The 25,724-nt window shown below is 33.6% G+C and overlaps 1 pseudogene; it reads right to left on the reverse strand.

The window, feature by feature from the left end:
- LOC149532505 (uncharacterized) overlaps positions 1–16,985 on the reverse strand; it is a 135,713-nt pseudogene extending 118,728 nt beyond the window's left edge.
- Positions 16,986–25,724: the final 8,739 nt, after the last annotated feature.

Consider the following 25,724-nt stretch of genomic DNA (forward strand, 5'->3'; position numbering starts at 1 on the left):
GTGATATTTCCATGTCCTTTGGCAATTCCACTTCATAAGCATTCGATAATTAAGATCTCCTCAAGATCGTACATGACCAAAACTTCCCCATATTCAAATCATTATACATTCCAAATAGAAATATACCCTTCTTCAAACAAACCATGACCTCATTTCCTACTACAAATTCCTTGTGTTTTTTCTTCATATCTGTAGATCTCCTTATACTTCTAGTTCATCTTCTCCAAATGCTATCTAACTTCATCATGTAATAATTTCATGACTTATGTGAACTCTTATTGCTCTACAATTTGTTTAACCTCCTAGCTAATATTTCTTAACTTTGATACTCCCTTGGGATTTATGCCTATAACTAGCTTGAATGGTCTCTTTATTTTACTTCTAATCATTGAATTGAGATACAAAAAGTTCTACTTGTACTAACACCAAATATATATTCCCAAATTCATCTCAAACTAGACATCTTAGCAAATCTCATAAAGTCTTATTTACTACCTCTATTCATCGATCTATTTGTGGATGAAGTGTAGAAATTGTTAGAGTAATAAAGTATCATTTTCTTATTAATTAAATCATATTGATTTAATTATTAATTCATTTCTTATCTCTATTTTACTTAAGCTAAATTTTGGGCATATAATAATAAATTCTTTTATTAATTATTATCATGCAACCTAGGTTAGTTACCTTTTAGGGGTTTGATCTCCTTTATAAGGATTGATCATTTTGTTATAATTCATTCAATATAATGCAATTTGTAATTCTTTTTGTTAATGTTTGGTAGCTTTAGTCAGATAACTATATGACTGTATGCATAATTATATATGAGATATAATTTTAGGTGAGATATAAAGTTATTATGTGAGAGAAATATATTTATATTCATATATATAATATAAATATTTATATATAACAATAGTTAAGTTTATATAAAATAATTATTTGATTATTGAATAGGCATGTCCCATGAAGGGACATGTCTATTCATGACCTATGTTTAATATAAAAAGAGGATGTTGCATATGGAAAACATATACCTTATTATAGGCAATGCTTAGTACATTTGTAGCAACGATCCGAGAAACTTAACTATTAGAAATGCTTTAGAATAACTAAGAGGGCGGGTGAATCAATTATTCAGGGTCCAAATGTCCTACTCAAACTTTTCACTAACTATAATGATCCCATTCAATCATTCATTTATCCAAGCTTTAACTTTTTTAACCAGCAAGTTACTGTAAATCAACATGCAAGCATAACACATAAGAATTCAACACATAACAAAGTGATTTATGTGGAAACCCAATTTGGGAAAAACCACCTGTAACATGCTACTCAATTCTCACTTTTCTAAAGTGATGCCCTATGAAAGGCCTGCCCTGTTAAAGGCTTACAATACACTACTAAATGTGACCTTGTTAGAGGATTTAACCACCTTGTTAGAAGTGGGCCTGGTTAGAGGACTTTAGAACATTCACTAGGAATGCCACCATGTTAAAGGATTTACAAATGGCTATTAAACCAACCTAAGTCCATAGGATTTTCATATCTAATACAATTTCTAGAGAGTATTAGAAAAATATTTGACCTAACTACAACATACAACTTAACTTGCAGATTTCAAATCACTTCTCAGCTCATACCATTTCCTGGTCTTCAATCTTTGCAACTCTTGACAGCTTGCCCTCCTTTCAAGCTTACTCTCCTTGAGTCTCCATGCTCAATGTAACAGTGCTATTATCTCTTCATGACCACTTGTGGAAGCAGAGCCTCTATGCTCTTCCTTCTCCTAGATGTCTTCTCCTTCACACCCTTCTAACCACTTTGCAAATTTGGCACTTTAGCAGCAATAGTAGCAGTAGCATTGCTTCTTGATCTATGACTCCTTAAATAGAAGTCTTGGAGTTCTTTTCCCACTCAATTCTTCCATTCTTTAATTTAAATTCATATGGATTAGGTAGAATGTATTGTGTCTAACCCATATTATGTTTCCTCTAGAAACTTCTTGAATAATCCTCTTGAATTTGCTCAAAAATGGTTTACATAGAATTTTGTGCCACCAGCTCATCATCCTTATCTTCCAACTCATTCACAAAATTCAAGGTAACCATTTTCTCAGCTCAGATTTGGTGAATCTTTATCATTTGAAATAATGCAATAGCTCGATACTATTGAAATACTGGTGCTTAGCACATACTGTGTTACTCGACATCAACTATGTTTTTCCTGATGCTCAGCACCTAAAGATCACTCAGCACTAACTAAGATTTTTTGATGCTCAGCACCTAAACTTCACTCAGCACTTAAAGATCACTCGGCACACACTAGAATTTTTTGTTACTCAGCTCCAACTGAGAATTTTCTCAGCTTCAACTAACTTTCTCGACACCCACTAATGATCTTAGTTTAAGCTTTGCAATTGACCTTGTTACAATTTATTCCTCCAATTTTTCTAAGTGTGACCAACCTATGTATCTTTAGATATGTTATCAATACATCATTTAACCATTTTCTTAACTGATCCTTGCACTTCATTACAACATCATAACTCAACCTTTCCCTTAGGTGCTCTTGTTACATCTTGTTGATCAAATCCTCTTCATCAATCAACTAAGTGATAGTACTTGGATCTTATAAGTAAATTTCATTCCTACAAATAGTAGGTTTGACATCAATGACAAAACAATGATTGAAAACAACAATCTTCCTTCTCTACAAAAATCTCCCTCTTCGACCTTCAACAATGAGCTTTTCAATTAGATTTCCAACATTAACATTGTATCAGAGCAAGTTCAATAACAAAAATTAAGGAATTTTTTTTCTCTAGCATGTTGTAGCTATCACTGGCTTCTCTAGGAGGTGTGGAATTATATATTGGAGAGGTGAAAGTGTTGCAAGAGTGAAACTTCTATGTTCAAAATTTCTTTTGGGAACATAATTTTTTCTTTCTGTCTTCTACAATTAAGTTTGGAGTTATCTCAAGCACTTAATTCATGTAGAGGAGTGAGCATTGCAAATACTTCTTCCATCAAATATAGAAGTGGTCATAGTCTTTCTCACATTGTTTGCCAAAATCTTACCTTCACTGTCATATTCACTATAGAAGAGTGTCTTTTGGTTATCGTGCAACTATTTCTTGTTTCACTCAAGCAATGCTAGGAATGTGCATGGAGCTTCGTGTTATGTACTCAACATCTTTCTTGCTCTAGTTCGAAGATGGTGACTAAATTTGTTTCCACGTTACATCAATAATTTATGAAACTCAAGGTTCCTTCTTCATTTTCATTGATTCAATTTATATAATGATTATTCAACTTTAGTATTATGGTTGGTTGGCATTCAAGGAGCTTTGTGTTGTTTTAAATTTGAAGTGCCTATGTTGTTCATGGTGTTGTTAGTTCATATGATGTTAAATTGAGACATTCTTTATGAGTATGCCTTTTCACATTACCTTGCTACAGTAGATGTTTATAATGGCAGGAGTCTTATTGGCTACGATTGCTCTTACTTGGGATGTTATGGTGAACTTCATCAAGCCTATTGAAGGAGAATATACACAACGATCTTTGTAATTATCAGAGTAACATGAAGGGATCTGCAGTAATAAATATTGAACCCTTACACATTTAACAATAATAATGATGCTTATTATTTTAAGATATGATTATAAGGTGTTGAAGACATAACCATGGTAAAGGTGGGTATGAGGTATGTATTATTCATAGAGATGTGTAGAAAAATTGAATTTCTTAAAATAGATAGTTGAGATAAATAATGCTTATTTAAAATGATTAATATTTTATGAGATGAATATAATATATTATAAGAAGGGTGGAAAAAATTGAGTGTTATAATATGTAAAATCACCACATCAAAGATGATGAAGACAATCAAGGATATTGATAGGTATTTTCCTTGAGCATTACAATTGTCTAGTTTCTATCTTCTATCATAAGAGCCATGTGCCTCAATATTTTCCTTTGAGAATGTAATTGTAGGAAGAGGGATATTGAGATTTAGAGGGAGCTTGACATGTTATTAGAGGCAATCTTGGAAGGAGAGGGAGAAATTGTGGGATTTATTAAGTTAACCTTTGTTATATCTGTCTTATTGATTGAGAGGGAGTAAACCATGTTGAGATGGTTTCTCTAGTGATCATTGAATTGTAGTAGTCAAGAGGACTGTGATTCATACATTGTGACCATGTGATTTTTAATGGGTCTACTCCCTTGTGTGTATCATGAGGAAGTGAAGACTTCTAAATGATTATCACTTGTATTTGGGAGAAGCTGTTGTAAGGTGACGATCTTTCAATCAACTTGTATTATGAGATCTAATAAATTGAGTAAATGGTGAATGTCTTGTATCTCAACATCCTAGGAGGACATTACTCTTAGAGTATTTGGTGAATATCATTGATATTCTAGGAGGCCAATACTCTTGATATCAAATGTGATATCTAAATATTTTGAGTAAGTGGTGAATATCATTGATATTATGGGAGGCTAATACTCTTGATATCAAATGTGATATCTAAATGTTTTGAGTAAATCATGAATATCATTAATATTCTGGGAGGCCAATACTCTTGATATCAAATGTGGTATCAAACCTTATTTGAGTACTTGGTGAATATTGGATGTCAATATGCTAGGAGATCAAGACTCCTGACATCAAATGTGATATCATACCCTAGTTTGAGTAATTGATGAATATCATATGTTGATATTTTGGAGATCAATACTCTTGATATCGTACGGGATATTAATGGTAGAAAACTTCTGATTTTTCCTTAAATTCCTAATAGTACCAATGGTGTAATATTTGTCTTGTGTTTATCCTCCCTTGCTAAGAGGGAGTATTAATGTTTGGTAGATTTAGTCAGATAACTATGTGATTGTATACGTAATTATCTATGAGATATAATTTTATGTGAGATATAAACTTATTATATGAGAGAAATATATATATATATATAACAATAGTTAAGTTTATATAAAATAATTATTTGATTATTGAATAGACATATCCCATGAAGGGTCATGTCTATTCATGACCTATGTTTAATATAAAAAGAGGATGTTGCATATGGAAAACATATACCTTATTACAGGCAATGTACATTTGCAGCAACGATCTAGGAAACTTAACACTTTTTTACACATCAAAATGTTTCATCTTTTGTGGATTTAGGAATTTGAGCCTCCATAGCTTTTTGTTCCTCTTTTTTAGTAATTAGTGTTTGCATGTAGTGATTCTTAGGAGTTGTGGGGTTGAGCTTTCATCAACTTCAACATGGTATCAAAGCTTTAGACTTTCATGCCCTTGTTCTCTTCATGAGAGGTTTGGTTTTAGTTATTATATCTGTTATTTTTTAGAGGTTTTTTGTATTGAATTAGGGGGTCACTTTTTTTGGTGCATGTTGAGCCCAAACTCACCTCACTATTGGATTTGTAGCACCCAAAAACCCCTATTTCCATATAAAATTTGTCCAATTTTGACACATTTGCAATTTGAGGCAAAAAAATTTTGTCTCCAAATTTGAAATGCTTCCCAAGGGAGCAATTTTTTTTTTATTAAAATTTTTATTTTTTTTTAAAAGAAAAGAAATCATTTTTTGAAGCGTTCAAAAAAAACTTATTTCATAAATTTAAAGGGCCCATGTAAATAGTTAAAAAGGCATGCAAAAACGAAATAAAAAGAAACCTTTTTAGAAAATGATGATGACATTAGCCTAGTACTGGCAGGTCTAATGTATCTTAGCACTATATTGATGCATTTCAGTGCTAACATCATCAAATTTTAGGCAAATTTTGATGGTCTTTCCACCGTGTATGATTTGTTTTGTCCTTAAAACCTATTAATGGTTTTTTACCTATATCTTGGGCATACAGAGGTATTTTTTGACAAATCATATACCATTGGAAATCTCTTTCTAAGCACATCATGATGGTGTAGGTTTTTTTTATTTTTTATGTTGTTTGGTTGCCTATTTATGCAGTCAAAGTTAGGGGTTCTATTTTGCACTCTAGGAGAGATATTTTGAGCATTGGATCTTTGATTTGGGAATTCCTTATATCGTTGGAAATTTCTTTTAAAGCTCTTTCTAGTGATGTTGGTTGTTTTTTAAAATTCTACTCCAAGCACATTCTATTCAATCTTTTGCTTGTTTGCATTCTAGTGGATATCTTGGTTGTTTTAGGTTTGAGAATCAATTTTTTTGTTTTATATTATTTGTCATGGGTTTTACCATCTATTATATCAGCCTTATGTCACTTCTAGTCTTTGTAGACATCTATTGTATGCATTTTTGCAAACGCGATGAGATAAAGGGTCATATTACATCTGTATTTTTGTCTTAGTTGTTTTTGCCTTTTTTTGTCTTCTTATTAGAGCAGTATCATCTAAGGACACTTATGTAGATTATTGTATTCTTGGGATTCACCATATCTTGTGCCTTATTGTACATGCACTACACAAATTAAAGTGCCATGGGGTTTGATGTTTTGCCTTTCTTTTCCATCTTCCTTTGTCTAGTGAGTATCCCTTCTATGACATTAGCCTCATGATGTGTCTGAGATTAATCACCTCAGTACACACATATGTATTCTTTTGTGCATCTTGATCATGGTTCCTTGACATGCAGTTCTTTTGGCCCACTTTTCCAGTTGCATGTCACCTCACCCTTGTCTACATTAAGGGGTTCTTCTATTGATTATCATGCTTCCTTGGTTCAATGGAGTGAGCTATGTATTTAGTATTTTTTCCTATGTACTAGATGGATGCATTGGTTGGGTACCTATGCATTTTGGTGAGATGGACCATTTACCATATAGACACTCTTCTTTTCATTCCTACTTTGGATATAGCCTTCCATGTTTGATTGATCAGCTCTTTAGACTTTGGTATTTTATGCCATCTATATCTTCAATTTTAGTTATTTTCCTTTGTGTGCCTCCTAATTTGAGTAATATCTTCTAAGAGCACTCGTGCAAATTATAGTCTTCTCTAGCTAGTTAGTTTTATTTTGGTGGAGGTTCTTCAGATCAGTAGTTACTTTTGATAGAGCTTTGCAACTTCTACATGCTTTAGTGATGTTCTACATGATCATCTTTTGTTCATGTGGTTTTCTCTATTTATCCTTTTTACAAATATTTAGTTGTGCTTAGGTAACTCATCGGGCTTTGTTGCCAAGACCCAAATTTACTTTCAATAATAGTTTCTAGGTTTTTAGCTACTCCCTAAGTTTATCTTAAGGGGGAGAGTTAGAGTAATAAAGTATTATTTTCTTATTAATTAAATCATATTGATCTAATTATTAAGTCACTTATTATCTCTAGTTTACTTAAGCTAAACTTTGGGTATATAATAATTATTTATTTTATTAATTATTATCATGTAACCTAGGTTAGTTATCTTTTAGGGTTTTGTTCTCCTTTATAAGGATTGATCTCTTTGTAATAATTCATCTAATACAATACAAATTTCAATTCTTTTTTACGCATCAAGAATATCTCATCTTCTATGGATCTAACAATTCGAGCCTCTATAGTTTTTTGCTCCTCTTTTTCTATAACAGGTGTTTGCATGCAGTGATTCTTGGGAGTTGTGGGGTTGAGCTTTTATCAAATTCAACATAAATAAACTTCAAATTAGTGTACATATTCACCAATATTCTTCTCCAAAAATAACCAATGAACTTACTAACACAATCTGAAACTATACTCTTAGATAACGCATGTAATTTGATAACTTCCTTGAAAAAAAATCCACTAGATCTATTGCATTTGCAATCTTCTTACAAGGAATGAATTATAAAATTATTGAAAATTTATCTACAACCACAATTATAGATAAATTACATTTTTTTTTCCTCGGTAATCCAAGTATGAAATCCATGCTATTGTCTCCCTAAAATCTAGTTGGCACTTTTAAAGATGTATACAATCTAATATTCTAACTACTCTTTTTAGTGACTCAATTTTTTTTTAACTCTAAACAAAATTCATACATTCTTATAAATTTGAGCCCAAAATTAATTCTCACTCTCTAAAGCCACTATATTTTCAATATCAAAGTGTCCTAATAATCATCCACAATTTTTTCCTTAATTGGGTAACCCTCATTGAATGCCTAAGTATACACAATTGGGATCCTTTGAATAAAATACCTTTTTGAATGACATAATTCAACCATTTACTATGGTGTTTTGTAATAGGTTCTTTGCAATCTCTCCAAGGTTTTGTAAAATTACATTCATCCTCATACAAGCTTCTCAACACATCAAATTTTAATACTATAACTCTTATTTTTATTAGAAAACTCCTTCTACTCAAAGATTCGTCAACCATGGTTGACTTACCACTTTTATGATTCAACACAAACATATAACTCTGCAAGAACTCAACCCATCTCATATGTCTATGATTCAACTTATCTTGATTATTCAAATACTAAAATACTTTAGGATTGATATACAACTCAAATTTCTTAGGCAACAGGTACTGTCTCCACTTATTCAAAGCCTGATCTATAGTATAAATTTTATGATCATAAACTAAATATCTTCTCTTTACATCATTCAACTTTTTACTAAAATAAGAAATAGCTTCTTGACTCAATACATCTCTAATTGCATTTCCACTTGCATCATAATGAACTAGAAATACCTTATTGAAATTAGGTAAAGATAAAAAAGATTTTTCACTTACCTTCTATTTTAACAATTCAAAAAAATTATTTTCTCAATGAGTCGACTTGGATTCCTTCTTTTCCTCTCTTATCATCTCAATCATGCGGGTACAAACCAAACTAAGATTATTTGTAAACTTTTGGTAGAAACTTGTTAATACATGAAATGATCTTACGTCTTGAGAATTTATAGGTGTAAAAAACTCAATTATTAAATACCTTCTCAAGATCCATCTTTTGAGATCATAAAAATTCAAAAAAGACAACTTATTAATATTTATCAACTTCTCTTCCCTCAATCTTTGCAATAGTTATCTCATATGTATCAAATGATCTTTACTTCTACTGAAAATTAGAATGTCATCAAGGTAAGAAATCACAAAATTACCCAAGAATTTATTCAACACCTCATTCATCAATCTTATGAAAGTACTTAGTGCATTAGCTAATCCAAAAGGTATTACAATCCTTCATGAGTCTGAACTTTATCTGCCATTGATCCCCTTATTTGATCCTAATCTAATAATAACCAATATTTGAATCAATCCTCCTAAAATACTTTATTGCACTCAAGAAATCTATTATATCACCCATCCTAGGAGCAAGAAATCTATGCTTCACAATTATCCTATTTATAGCTATATAATTGGTACACATCTTTCATTCTATATTGTTTTTTGGTCCTAATGCATCATGTACCACATAAGAACTCAAAATTTCTATGATCAATCTCTCACTAAACAATTCTTGTACTTTTCTATCTAATTCATTGTTCTCTATAGGTTTTATCTAATGTCCTTCTTTGTTAGGAAAACTTGCTTCCAAAATTAGATCCATAAAATGACTAATACTCCTCATAGGTGACAATCCATCAAGAACATTTCTTTTTTGATAGGTAATGGGCAGATGCCTAGATTTATTATTATTATTATTTAAAATTAATTACTTTTATCTATTAAGTTCAAGTAGATTGAAACCTAATGGCCTGTATTTTTGCCATTCTAAAATTTTGAAGAGTCTACTATAAAAATTTAGGTTAAATGCATGACATTAGGGTTTACATATAACTTTGCAGAGGGTTTGCTATAAAATTCCTAAATTTTGTTCATGTATGCCTTATTTCCTATTATTTCCCTTTCCATGTTTTAAACCCCTAGGTCAAACATTTACATATGTCCTTTTTCACTTCAAGAGGGTTTATAATGTTTAAGTTGTGAAGTCACATCTCTCCCTTAAGTGCTACATCTCTGGTCAATAGATCCTTAGTTGTTTTAAGGTTGTGATGATGCAACATAATTTTTTGCAAGGCTTCTATAGCTTCTCTATGATTAGAAGTAAAGTCCCATTTTGGCTAGTGAAGGTGCGACATGGTTTTCTCAGTGGTTTTTTTAAAGCATCTTCACGATTAGTTGTGATAATCCAGCTTGGCCAACAATGTTGCGAAAGAGTTTGAGATGCGAGATCTCTAAGGATATGGTAAGTCATGAATATTTTTGGAAATATAAGGTAGGAAATGTTACTAAGAGGAGAGGAGTGAATCAAGAACCAATAAAACTTTACCTTATTTCACCAATTAATCCTTCATATATTGTTTTGATCTAATTGCATGCATGAAAGAATGAAGGCAATAAAACATTCATAACACTTTGACACAAGATATGTATTGGAAGCATGAATGATGATGATATTCCTATGGGTGAGTACTATAGAAACGTGATTATATCATTATCAAGATGATATGTTACATTCATGATTGTATTTGTCATTAATGTCAACATTGTAGTTTTTTATGGTTTCTGACAAAAGAACAGTGGTAAAGATCAAGTTGATACTAACAAATCATTGAGTACTTTCAGTAATGTGGTTAAAGGGAGATTATACTATGTGTTTAGTATACAAAACTAACCTCAAAAGAATAAGATATTAATTTTGGGAGAATTTATCCAAGTTTTGGTGAAGACTATTCTGAGATAGAGTTTACAGAGGCATGTTCTGGTAAACTTGTTATATCTCTTAGTAGATTTATTATTTTGAGAAGCCAAAGTTAAAGATGTGAATAATCCATATTGGTGATGACATGGCTAAGCTCTCTCATCATAATGTTATGTGTACAAAAATTTATTCAAGTTACAAGGCAAAAGATTAATGTTATCACTAAGTGTAACATGTTCTTAATGCGGTTCTATAATAATTAATTGAGAAGGTCTAACAACTAATTTAGGTTTTTTTTTATGGATTTAATATAAAGGAAGGAAATTTTCCTTTATAATGTATGATGAATGTATGGAGGAATGAAAATGATTGTAAGCAACACAAAGAGCGAAATGAGAAGATAAGAAGAGAAGAGTGAAGGTGAAGGAAACTTCATTGTTGATGTTTTATTGTGTAATCTGAAGTTGGATACTTGGATCCAAGGTTCATGACCTTGTCTAAAAAGTATGACAGTGATTGGTACCAAGCATTCCTAAGATTCCCTACTCCAAAAGGTAGTTTCTACTGAGTTCACTCAGGCATCGAAGGAAAGTATACAAAAAGTGAGTGTTAACTGAGCTCACTCGGTTAATGAAGGAAAGTTGGATGGAACTAGTGCTAACCAAGCTCACTTGGTTGCAAAAGGATTTTTGCAAAGTTTGCAATGTTAACCAAGCTTCTATTGGTTAACAAAGGAAAACATTTTTGAGTTAATTTCTACCGAGCTGGGTCAGCTAACGAAGGATTTTCTTATTTTGGCATAGTAAGCTTAATTTATTTATCTATTGATTCCAGCCGACTGAGGTGATGAATATTAATCATTCTAAGTTGTATTTGAGCCAACTTGAAAAAGTAGAAGATATAATTATAAGGTCAAGTTGTGATTTCAATGTGGTGGATGTAATGCATGAAGATGTTATTTAAGATTTAATGATGAGAAGAGGAAGCAAATTTGAAGGATAAGCAGAATAACCTTGTGAAGCAGAAAAGCTATATTCAATTAGGAAGGATCAAGTACAAGCCAGAATAGAGATCTATAATCAGAAAATTAGTTGCATTAAAATTAGTTCATCTCATTGTTACTCTCTAACCATTGTGTTTGATTGTGGTGACTGAGCAGGAAAGTACTGTACATACTTCATAAATTCTTTGGGGTTTTGGCCCTATTTTATTGGGATTTTGGGCCGACATGTAATTATTAATTATAACCCTAAAAGTGGTTAAAATACTTGTATAAAAGGGCTTAGGTTTAGGGATTGTTTCATAGGTGTGATGCAAAATTAGTTCTTGCGACGGTATTGAGTTGTAAGGGATTACAGATTGTAATCAGGTTGTAATCATTGGATCATAAAAATATTGGACTTGTTGTTTGGTGGACATAGCCCAGGGTTTGGGTGAACCACATTAAATCTTGGTGCCTTGTGTTCTTTTCTATGTGATCTATTATTTTTCTTGTTATTGGTTATATTTGCATGTAATTGTTACTTCTATCTGTGGTTTAATCCTAACACGTGGTATCAAAGACTAGTTATTTTTTAGTTATCTTCTGTAGCAAAGTTTCATGATTGAGTGGGAGCAATGGTGAATGATGGTAAGCTGAGGGTTGATAGGTTTAATGGGCAGAACTTCTAGTTATGGAAGATGCAAATGGAAGACTATCTGTATCAGAAAGATTTATGGAAGCCGTTGGAAGGCAAAGCCAAGAATCAAGGATCTATGTCAAATGATGAATGGGATCTTTTGGATAGAAAGGCACTTGGAAGCATTTGATTATACCTAGCACCATCGGTGGCATTTAATATTACAAAAGCAAAGATGACAGAAGAATTGACGAAAACCCTAGCAATACTATATGAAAAGCCCTCTGCTTCAAACAAGGTATTTCTCATGAAGTGTTTATTTAATATGAAAATGGCAGAAGGTGGATCTATTATAAATCATTTAAATGAGTTAATACTATTACTAGTCAGTTATCTTCTATGGGTATCAATTTTGAAGAAGAAATTAGGGCTCTCTTGATTTTGTGTTCTTTGCTTGAAAGTTGGAATGGCTTGGTAATGGCTGTGAGTAATTCTATTCTTGGATCTAGTACCCTAAAATATGATGATGTGATTGGTGTTATTTTGAGTGAGGAAACTCGTAGGAAAACCTCAGGTTGATCTACATCAGGAAGTGCTTTGAATGTACAAAACAGGGGCAAAACGACTAAGAGAGGAAGTACTTCTAGAAATTGTGGAAAATCAAGAGGAAAGTCAAAGGGGAGGAGCTCTCAATCAAGAGGACCGAACGACTGTTGGTACTGTGGAAAACTAGGGCACAAAAAGAAAGACTACTGAAATTGAAAGAAAAATGAAGGAGATAAATTAGATGGAGACAAGGAGGCAAATGTGGTAAGTAACAAATCCAAAGAGGATGCTTTGCTTCTATCTTTAGAAAGTGTTGATGATTCCTGGGTTGTAGATTCTGGTGCTTCATTTCATGCTACACCTCATAGAGGGTATTTCATTGATTATGTCCAAAGGGATTTTGGGCTTGTTTATTTAGGGGATAATGAACCCTATCAAATTGTTGGAAAAGGAAAAATTAAGATTAATTTGCAGAATGGGAATCATTGGCTACTACATGAGGTAAAACATGTTCCAAGGCTGAGTAGGAATTTAATTTTAGTAGGGAAACTTAGTAATGAGGGTTTTGTAGTTACTTTTAATGATAAACATTGGAAGGTTTCAAAAGGTTCCCTTGTAGTAGAAAAAGGTGTGAAATTAGGCACCTTATATCTTTGTATAGGTCATATTGTTCCTTCTACTTTAATTGTTTTAGAGAAAAATGAATGTGTAGGAACAATTGTTGCAGTTGAGCAAGGAGAACAAATAGTTGTTGTAGATTCTGATACAGCGTTGTGGCACACCAGACTTGGGCACATGAGTGAGAAAGGTATGAAAGTACTGTTGGTGTTTGAAATTGCTTGAGGGTTTTCAATTATCCCACTAAGAAACTAACATATCTAGGGGCAGCTAACTCCCATTTTCAACATGCCATTTCTGACAAAAGGCCAACTATAAGGCATGACCCTTCTTCTACTTTAGGCTCTGGTAAACCTAGGTGGGTGGACCTGAGATTCAAATGATATCGTACCAATGCAAAAAGATATCCCTGAATCTATTAAGCAAATGAAAACCCTTATATCTCCTAATAACTCATGAAATAACATCAATCTACAGTAGCTAAATGCAGATCTATGAATCTCAGGAGCTGAGTGAGGGTATTACATTTAGGTCCTTCAACATAAAAGGGAAAGAATGTTTGATTAATAATGTTGATTTTCAACAAATCCTCAAATATGCAACAGTAAGACCTAATGATCCTATAAACTGATCATTGCCTTAACCATTGGGCAAATCTATGAATCAAAAACATACATATGAATATCTAAGACATATGTGTATCTTCAGAAATCTAATCTATCTATTCAACTTGTAAATAAACATCCATGTTCAGTTTAAATCTCATTCTTACTTGATATCCTCCTCAATAAATCTGTAACCCTGTTGATTTCTATGAAGCATTTACACAATTCTTTGAATTATCAGCAAAAATGAAACAACATACAACCTTAAGGGACTGCAACTATGACCTAGGCTCTTTGTTCAAAGGTCATAAAAAATTACAACTCACTGAGAATGGAGACAAGATTCAATTGAAAATCAATCATCTGCTACTCTTTGTATTAATTTCCTTAAAACTTATACAATCATATGCATGAAATGAAAAACATAAAACAACCTAACAGATCTGAACTATCTGTATATTCCTTCCTAGTGTTGTTCATACAAGAGAGAATATGCTGAAGAATGAAGGTGGAATCACAGTTCTAGATCCAAAGAAGTGGTCTCACAGAATGACTAAAAATTTTCTACCAACAATGTTCTCACAGTGAAAAAATGGAACCTATACAATAGATGAGAAAAAGAAAGATATAGGAGAAGAATTCATTCCCAAATCTAATCTGAACATGACATCTATCCATCTAGAAAACCTTCTCAATAGGTTAAAAACAACTCTCTAATCTCTCCCCTCAACTGGTGAATCAAATCTTCAATCAGTTATGCCTCCAAAAGCACAAAACATCTAAAATATCTGATTGAATAAGTAACTGATTTGATGCTTGATCTGGAACAGTAAAATTTGGTTAAAAATGAACTCAAGAAGAGTAAAAACATTTCTAGAATTCATTTTAAGCATCAACAAACATCAATATATGTTCCCCAACTGATTCTAACATCCCATGATGAATTTTGCCCCTTTTACTGAGAATACCCCAAAAATAACAAAACTACTTACCACGCGAACTAGTAAAAACCTATGCACAATCTAACTTCAAATATGAAAAATTCAAGTTCTCCTGGTTTTGATGGTATATGACAAGGCATATTTTGGACAAAAAATGCCCCTGTTATGGCCATTTGAAAATCTGGTCCTAGACTGTGGCTTCAAGCATTAAAAATGAAAAAAATTTAAAAGTATATAGTTTGGACAATATAAAACTATGAAATTCATTCAAATTTTTCAATTTGAAAACTCATGCGTTGAATCACTTTGAATCTCAATTTTATAATCCATTTTTCTGCCCACAATGCTATGTGTCAAAATCTGATTCGACAACCATCTTTACAATGCTTTTAATTAATTAATTTTTGATTAATTAATTCTTTAAATCCATTTCTTCAAAATTTTGCTCTTATTTTTTCATTATGCTCACACGCTGAATATATTAATATTTTATTAATATTTCATTCATCCCGTAGCCCTGACACCCTTCTAGCTTACCCTTTACATTCATACAGGCTCCAAATGGCTTTAAGCTCTCATGCCTGAGCGTATCCTTGGAGCCTTTGAAAATTTTCTTTATGCTTTTACATTTGAGGGACCCCTTTATGTTTTTATGCTTACATGTATCACCAAAGCTCTCAAAAAAATTTCTTACATCCATACAGGATGCTTTCTTTCCCGTAGCATCAGGAAGCCTTCATATATTAACCTCCACTCTTACGCATGAGCGTAAGCTCGGAGACCCTCAAATTTTGCCTTCCACTCATACGCTTGGGCGTGACATCATAATTACTTTGAAACCACCTTACGTTTATACACATGGCTCAAAATTTTTGCAAGTCAAAATGATTTAGCTTTAGACCCACGGGCCCCTCCACGTGGCCATAGCTTTTCAAAAGCCTGGTGTCTTCTAGACACATTAGGTTGGAGTGCACTTGTATTTAAAAGCTGAAATACATTACTCTTGGCAAATGTGGCACAAAAAAAATGGATTGTCCCTCCTTCTATACCACGTGGCTCCTAATTTCTTTTGTAGTTTCACTTGAATCTCTGCCTGTAGTGTGATGGTCTTCTTTTCTTCTTGTTGATGTCCTTTTCTTTTCTGCATCTTAATCTTTCATAGAAACTTCCCATGCTTTTAGCGCTACCTTTGACCTATGTGAGAGGCTCTATTTACATTGTGTGGGAGCTCCTTTGATCTGCATGGGGAGTCTTCATGGAGCTCCATTTTGTGATGCCTCTTATTGCACCTGCGGCTTTCCCTTTTGCATGGGGGTCCATTTGTTATGATGCCAACTTTTTTTAATGGCATTTTGGATTGCTTCTTTGCATGCTGCTTGTTCCTTTATATGCTTACGTGTTGGGCTTTTTTCTTGGATTTTTTTCTCTACCTTGGTGTGAACTATTGTCAACTCTCCTGTACGCTACAGATCTACACCTCCTTACAAACTTGCGCTCCTTCCTCTTCATGGCACCTTTGAATGGCTACTTTGCTTCCTGCACTTGGTTTTTAGCCGGCTGCCCTGTCTACTATGGGTGGAGCTCTCTTTACGATCTAGTGCTTCAAATCGTGGGTCATAACCCCATTTTTTAGCAAAAGTTGCATAATCTATTTCGTAAGTTATATCATCTGAAGCTTCTTCTAAAAGTTACTTAAAAGCCTCAATGATAGCCTTTTGAGCTATTCATTTTTCTTTTCTCTCTTCATTTGCACGAGTGCGAACATAGTGATCAAATATAGATCTACGTTCAGTGTAGCTTAGGATAGCCTCTTCTTCTCGCTTTGCTTTGGCAGCCCACTCAGCTTCTTGTTCTACTGCTCTATATCTTGAATCACCACGCAAGCCATCTTTGATCCTTGACCAATGGCTATTTTCATTAATATCACCCTTTTCATGTAGCATAGCTTTAAAACTGGCAACAGCTAAAACTTGGATGATCTTCACTTTCTCTTCAATTGCTTTCCTCAATTTCAAGTTTCCTTCGCTTAACATTTTTTAGAAGTAGATCTATTAGTGTATCCTAATACAACTCCACCATGTACGCCTTTAATGAGGAGAACTTGTTACTATCACAGCTCAAAACTTTAAAGAGCTCCCCAGTTTCCCTTGGGGTAAGATTTGGATCTCTATCTGAACTATAAGCAATGAAGGTTTTACCAGAACCAGTTTGCCCATATGCAAATACGTAAACATTATATCCCTCAATAGAAGATTGTACCAAATATCTTGTATTCTTAAATACTTCCTCTTGGGTGGCATTACCATTAAAACCATAGCCAAACTGATGGGCTTGAATCTCCCTTTTAAAACAATCATAAAACCTCAGTGTTTCTGTCAATCTGGTGGAACCAGTCGGGCCCTAAAACAGGTCCAACTAAAAAAAAAAAATTCAAGCAACCGACTTTGCATAATGATCCAGTGATCACCTCAAATTGTCTAAAAGTGATTTCAAGCATTAATTTGATCATTAAAAACTCATTTACCCACTTTTTGCAAACTATGAATTTGGTGCTAGGAGGTCCTTTGATTGGCCTTGAAATTTGATCCAAACATTTGATCGAGCTCTAAAATTTGGCATACTAAATCTCTACTCCGCATACTTGTACCATGTCAAATCTTGTCTCATGATGAATTCAGATTCAAAAGATATTCGTTGTCAAAGTTGACCACTTAAAAACACCAGCAGATAAACATGTCATAAAACAATAAATTGCGTTCGGATTTGGCTTTGAAAACTAGGCAAATGAGCACATGGGGAAATGAAAACTGGGGCATTGGTTCTCTGTCATGAGGACATTATGGATCTGCAATTTGGGCTCATGAAAAATAATGGGGCACAAATGGCAAGTGGTAAAGGTGAGCTACTCAGAATTTGTAGATTAAAAGCACTGACAGAAAACATTTTTTGCAAATGGAATTGACTTGGAAAAGTGTGCATATGGATTCATCAAGACTTAAAAACTGACACAATTGGAGTATTTTTGGAGTAAAACATAGTGGTATAATCCATTCAATCTAGACAATCACATATCACAAGTTATAATATCTCGAACAGGGGTCCTGACAATTCTGCAAATGCTAACACTAGTAAAAAGATAGAAATTGCATTTGGAATCGCATTTGAAAACTAATCAAACAGATTTTTCATAAGCTAAAACTTGAAACATAATAATTATCTGATGTCTACAATACAACACAAAAGAAAATTCATCATTTTGGTCAACTGGTCAAAAGTTATAACTCGTCAAACAGGGCTTCCCAAAATTTGCACAATTACACAAAAGCGTGAAATAGTAACTAACCAACTTTGAGGGATTCAAAACCTAGTCAAAAAAACTCAAAATGACTCAAAATCTAAAACATAGGTTATCAAGTATGGATATTTAGATACTCCCAAGGCGGTGAGTCATGACACAATTATGGGTGCGAGATATTCAATAGCAAACACAACCTCATATCACTGTCTAACACTTAGGTGAAAATGCAGATTTGGAACTTGCTCAAAATGGGACTTCACAATATGGCTTGGAATGAAAATTTAACATCATGGAACAAGTAGACACACTAAAAGGAAGGTGTTAGAAATATTAAACACCTCTTATGCTTCAAAGGTACAGCCAGGTACATATGAATTTAAAAGTGTTTATAGGACCAAACTTTCTTAATAGTGCTCAAAATTCGGGCTACAATTTTGAGCGCCAACAAGTACTTCATTCAAAAAAAGTTTTACCAGATCTAAAATGTGTTAATATGGATTTCTGTGAAATTTTTGTGTATGGAAAACAAAAGAGAGTAAGTTTTGCAAAGACTGGGAAGGAAAATAAAAGGGAGAAATTAGAGCTTGTGCATACTGATTTATGGGGACCAGCTCAAGTATCTTCTTTTGGTGGCTCTCATTACTATGTTACATTTATTGATGATGCAACTAGAAAATTATGGGTTCATTTCCTTAGATAGAAATCTAATGTATTTCAAACTTTTAAGAAATGGAAATGCTTGGTTGAAAATGAGACTAGTAAGAAATTAAAATGTCTTAGATCTAATAATGGTGGTGAGTATTGTAGTCATGAATTTGAAGATTATTGCTCCACTAATGGTATTTATAGATAGAAAACTATTCCAAGGACTTCACAAGAAAATGGAGTGGTTGAACGCATGAACAGGACTATAATGGAGCGTGTAAGGAGCATGAGGTTACATGTTGGGTTACCCTTACAGATGTGGGAAGAGGTTGTCAATACTACTATATATTTGATTAATAGAGGTCCCTCTACTCCTTTGGGTTGTGTTATTCTAGAGGAAGCATGGACTGGTCAGAAGGTGAGTTATTCTTTTCTCAAAACTTTTGGTTGTGAATCATTTGCTCATATAGACTCTGAAAATAGAACCAAGTTGGAAGCTAAGTCAAAGAAATGTGTATTTTTTGGATATGGCATTAATGAGTTTAGTTATAGGCTTTGGGATTTTGAAAATCATAAAACTGTAAGAAGCAGGGATGTCATATTCAATGAGAAAGTGTTGTACAAAGATCTGTTGCAGCAACATGAGAAGAAAAAAGATGATTATGTAGTGTTGGATGATACTCCAAAAGCTAATGTTCTAGCCATTCCTCATGATGTGCAACAACCGCAACAACAAATACAACACACACCGATGAATGTTAGAAAATCAACAAGGCAAATTAGACCTCCACCAAGATTTTATCTCTCTTTATATTCTATTTTACTTACTGGTGCTGGTGAACCTGAAAGTTATGATGAAGCTGTGTAGGTGGATACTAAGATTCAGTGGGAGTCTACAATGAAAGATGAAATGGAATCTTTGCTGAAGAATAAGACATGGGATTTGTGCAAATTGCCTACAAGTAAAAAGGCTTTACAGAATAAGTGGGTTTACAAGTTGAAAGAAGAGGAAGGAGGTAATAAAAGATTTAAATCCAAGTTAGTTGTAAAAGGATTTGCACAGAAAAAGGGAATTGATTTTGATGAGATATTTTCTCCAATTGTTAAAATTACTTCTATTTGTACTTTTTTAAGTCTAGTGGCTATTGAAGATTTGCATTTAGAGCAACTGGATGTTAAAATAGCCTTCCTTCATGATGAATTGGATGAAGAGATATATATGGCTCAGCCACATGGATTTGCAGTCAAAGGTAAGGAGAACTTAGTGTGCAAATTGAAGAAAAGTTTATATGGCTTGAAGCAAGCACCTCGGCAATGGTATCTAAAATTTGATAGTTTTATGCATGAGCATGGTTACATTATGTGTCATTCAGATCATTGTGTCTACTTTAAGAGGTTGGATGATGATAGCTACATTATTTTATGTTTATATGTTGATGATATGCTTGTAGCTGGGTCTAACATGGATCACATTAAGGGGCTGAAAAGCCAATTGGAACATGCATTTGCTATGAAGGATTTGGGGATAGCAAAAAAAATCCTTGGCATGAAGATTTTTAGAGATAGGAAGAATAGAACATTAACACTATCTCAGGTTGATTATGTGGAGAAGGTGTTGCAACGTTTCTCTATGGAGAATGCTAAAGCTATCAGCACAGCTTTACCTAGTCATTTGAAGTTGACTAAGGAGATGTGTCATAAGACACAAGAAGAGGAGGATAAGATGTCCAAGGTACCCTATGCTTCAGCTGTAGGAAGCTTGATGTGTGCTATGGTATTTACTAGGCTAGATATTGCACATGGAGTGGGAGTCATTAGCCGGTATATGAGTCATCCAGGAATTGAGCATTGGAATGCAGTCAAATGGATTCTCAGATATTTGAGAGGAACATCTAATAAGTGTTTACACTTTGGGGGCTCTACTACTAATTTGTAGGGCTATGTTGACTCGGATTTTATAGGGCATATTGATACCAAGTGGAATAATACAGGTTATGTCTTTACTGTTGGTGGGGCAGCTGTGAGTTGGGTTTCTAGGTTACAAAAGGTTAATTCTTTATCCACTATAGAGGCAAAGTATGTAACTTCTACAGAGGTAGCTAAGGAGATGATATAGATTCAGTTCTTCTTGCAAGAATTAGGACATCCTCAGAAGGATAATTATTTGTTCACAGATAGCCAGAGTTCCAATCATCTTGCAAAGAATTTAGCTCTGCATTCAAAGACCAAACACATACAGTTGAGGTACCGTTTCATTCAGTCAATTTTAGAGGATGGAAAGTTAAAGCTAGAGAAGATACATAAAAATGATAATCTAGTAGATATGTTAACAAAGATAGTAACAAGGGAGAAGCTGCACTACTCTTTAACTTATGTTGGTCTTCTAAACTGAACATGAATACAAAAATAGTAGAGTCCAGGGTGGTTTGATTTAGTGGGAGCCTCATAGAGTAGCAGCATAGCTATAGGATCAGTCTCCAAGTGGGAGATTATTGTTTAGTGTGGAGCCTAATCAGTCCCCAAGTGGGAGATTGTTAGATTGTGGTGACTGATCAAGAAAGTAATGTACATACTTCATAAATTCTCTGGGGTTCGGGGCATTGCCCTGGAAAAAAAAATTGGGCTCTATTTTATTAGAATTTTGGGCCAACATGTAATTATTAATTATAACCCTAAAAGCGGTTAAAATACTTGTATAAAAGGTCTTAGGGTTAGGGATTGTTTCATAAGTGTGATTCAAAATTGGTTCTTGCGGTGGTATTAAGCTATAAGGGATTACGGATTGTAATCAAGTTGTAATCACTGGATCATAAAAATATTAGACTTGTTGTTTGGTGGACATAGCCTAGGGTTTGGGTGAACCACGTTAAATCTTGGTGCCTTGTGTTCTTTTCTGTGTGATCTATTAATTTTGTTGTTATTGGTTATATTTGCACGTAATTGTTACTTCTATCTATGGTTTAATCCTAACACATTTTAGCAGTGATCTAAATCTCCTAACAAAGTTGGCTTAATGGCTATTTGCAAATCCTCTAACAAGGTGGCAGTTCTATTGAATTGTCTAAATAACTCTAACAAGGTCACTCCTGACAAGGTGATTAAATCCTTTAACAAGGTCACACCTAATGGTGTGTTTTGCAACCTTTAACAGGGTTGGCTCCTAATAGGGCTCACTTCAAAAGGGTGAAAATAGTAACTAGTTGCAATTGGTGGTTTTTTCCAAATTGGGTTTCCACGTTAAATCCTGGTGTCAAATGTGTACAAGCTATTTTATTTTATGTGTTTGAAACTAATTTAAAGTAATGGTATTCACAAATAACATCTAAAGTTTAAATGTCAAGCATTTACTGAGTTATAGCATTTTGTATGTGTTTACTGAGCTTCAACAAAATCCAGTTTTCAATTTGCATTTTGTATTGACATCTAAGGGATCTGAGATTTATTTTAGCAGTAACTAATTCACCCCTCCCCTCTCAATTACTCCTCTTATATTTCCAACACTAACAAGGATTTAAAGTCTAATAACAGGGACTCATATATACTAAATATTGCAATAGACTCCTAATAGGTTCCATCCTCTAACAAGGAATATTTATATTAGTACATCATCTTGTGGGCATCATCCCCATTGAGGTTTTCCCTCTGATCAAGGGTTTCCCTAGTTAACATATCTAGTGTAATTATCTATGTGCATCTTATTATTGTTATTGTTTACTTTGGTTGAATGGATAAGATTGTTTAAAGTTGATAAATGTTTTAATTATTGGATAACTGATTCACACCCCCCCCCCCCCCCGCTTCTCAATTATCTTGGTGGACTATTGTTTCTAATAATTTGTATTAGAGCATGAGGTCCTTAAAGATAAAACTAAACATCTTTGGGAGATCAGTGACAAGTTATTTCAGAAAAGATAGTCCTGCGTCTGATGGAGGAAATTTCAACACCTAGAAGATGGAGATTCTTACTGAGAGATTAGAATTGTGTATAGAATTAAACATTGAGCTTCAGGATAGAGGCGCAAGTAAAGATAGATTTAAATCCAAAGAAGACATGGAGATCAAAGAAGGTATTGATTTGCTTATGAAAATAGAGAAAGAAGCTATGCAAATTTTTTCTTATTGGACATGTAATATGTTGGGTTATTTTTCATCTACATGCCCTAAGAGAGTGAGGAAAACTAGAAAGAGTTCAATTTCTGATGAAGATGAAGAATTTAAAGCAAGTATGGAAAGATTCTTGAATGCTTGTGATAGTGAGCTTGAATTGGTTAAGGGAAAGGAAGTAGTAGAAGAGATAGCTTTGGTAACTATTGTTTATCTAAAGGCTAACCATGAAATGTGGAAGTTATCACTAACAATAAGTTGTACAATGAAGGAGAGATAAGACAAGAACAAAGCGTAGAACCTTCAACAGAGCCAAGAGTTGAGATAACAACTCCCACTTTGGGTAAGAATATGACAAAGAATCATCCACCTGAGAAGCTCATCAAAAGTAGAGATAAAGGTGTGATGACAAGAAGTAGAATCAATGAAGAACTATGTTTGATATCTCAAGTTAAACCTAAGAATGCAGATGGTGTTAGAAATAGGAATTAATAAGAGGGGAAGGGTGAATCAATAATCTGCAAGCTTTAGTCACCAACTAAATATTATTTATTACTTTGAACAGTACATAATAAAGTAAACAAGTAATGCTAAATAGTAACAGTAATCATGCACAAAGATAACTCATAACACCATTTTTTTTAACTAGGGAAACCCTGGCCAAGGGAAAACCATGGTGAGGATGATACCCACTAGATAATATATTGATATATATGTTCCTTGTTAGAGGATGGACCTTGTTAGGAGTCAATGAGAAAATTTAGTATAGAGAGTCCATGTTAGGAGACTTTGAATCCCTATTAGGAGATTCCAAACCTGTTAAGAATTGTAGTATAGTAGATGCAAGAAGAGCTCACTACCCAAACATGCACTTCCAACTACAAGAAGAGCTCACTACCCAAAAAAGAAATTGGTCTTCTAGATATATAGGTATTGTAACTTCTTTCTTGACTAATCTCTGATCAAAGCTCAATCTTAGATCAAAAAACTAGGTTCTCAAAGCTTTACATATATCACTTTTACAAAAGTTCACATATCACTTATCACAATACAAAATGCACACTTCTTCTCTTCCACATTTAAATTTGCAAGATGTCCTTTGCATAAATACCATGCCTTTTCACAAATTTTTGCTAGGTTAGTTAAGACCATAATATACTTTTGCAACTTAGAGTAAACATCTAGGATGTCAGCCCTAATTGGTCAAGTAATTATTGTTAGAAACAATAGTCCACCAAGATAACTAGGGGGGGGGGGGGGGGGGGGGGTGAATCAGTTATCCAACAATTAAAACATTCATCTTCTTTAAACAAACTTAGCCATTCAACCAAAGTAAATATCAACCATAATAAAATGCTCAAAGAAAAATACACTAGATATGTTGACTAGGGAAACCCTTGACTAGAGGGAAAACCCTGGTGGCAATGATGCCCACAAGATGATGTACTAATATAAATATTCCTTGTTAGAGGATGGACCTTTTTAGGAGTCTATTACAAAAATTAGTGCATCGAGTCTCTGTTAGGAGACCTTGAATCCTTGTTAGAAGATTCCAACCCTATTAGGACTTGTAGTACAATGTATGCAAGATGAGCCCACTGCCCAAACATGCAATTTCAACTACAAGAAGAGCTCATTGCTCAAACAAGTAATTTACTATTTCTTTCCTCTATCTTGGTTACTAGACCAATAACTATTAGACCTTGTAGACTAGGTCATGAACCTTGAATCCAAATACTAAATCTCGAATCACTTAGCAAAACCTCAGCAATGAAGTTCCCTTCACTTCTACACTGCTCTGCTCAACTTCGCATTCTACACTCTCTATTTCTTCTCAATCATTCATAATCCACATCATCACACATCATGATAAAGAAAAATTTCTTTCCTTTATATCAAGTCCATAAAAAAATTCCTTGAGTCAGGTGTTAGACATTCTTAATTAATTATTATAGGACCTCATTAAGAACATGTTACACTTAGTGATAAAATAAATCGTCCACCTTGAAACTTGAATAACTTTTCATACACACAATATTATGATGAGAAAGCTTAGTCATGTCATCATCAACATGTCTTCTCCATATCCTCAACCTTGATCCTCAAGATATCAACTCTACTAAGAGATATAACAAGTTTACCAGAACATGCCTTTGTAATCTCTATCTCAGAATAGACATCACCAAAACTTACATAAATTCTTCTAGACTTATCCTTTCTTGTTTCAAAGTCAACTACATATACTAGATACTCAGAAGTATCTCCCGTCATCTAAGGTGGTTATAATGCTCAAATAGTTGTCTGTACCAGCTTGATCTTTTTGTTCTTCTTCTATCAGATACCACAGAAAATTGTTATATTGACATCAATGGAAAACTCAGTCATGAATGTAACATATCATCACAATGGTACTCCCCCATAGGAATATCATTAGCATTCATGCTTCCAACCAATCTTCCAACAATCTCCCCCTTTGGCATTGATGGTAACATAGATGAAAAACATCCAGTTCCAAGAATACCAACAAAAGATTGTTCATCTTCAAATCCTCTTCATCAATCATTCTCCCCCATTGATATACTTCAATGTGCTCCTGTCAAACTGTCATTCTATGTTGTGCTTATGTCAAACATCTTCCTTAGCATAATGTTTTTCATGCAATATTATCCCCCATTAACTTCAATGTCAATGGTTTCAGCAACCAACATCTCTACTTCAAAACTCT

The sequence above is a fragment of the Cupressus sempervirens genome, chromosome 10 (genome assembly GCF_028749045.1).
Source record: "Cupressus sempervirens isolate cs-2001-9-10 chromosome 10, ASM2874904v1, whole genome shotgun sequence".
Taxonomy (NCBI): Eukaryota; Viridiplantae; Streptophyta; class Pinopsida; order Cupressales; family Cupressaceae; genus Cupressus; species Cupressus sempervirens.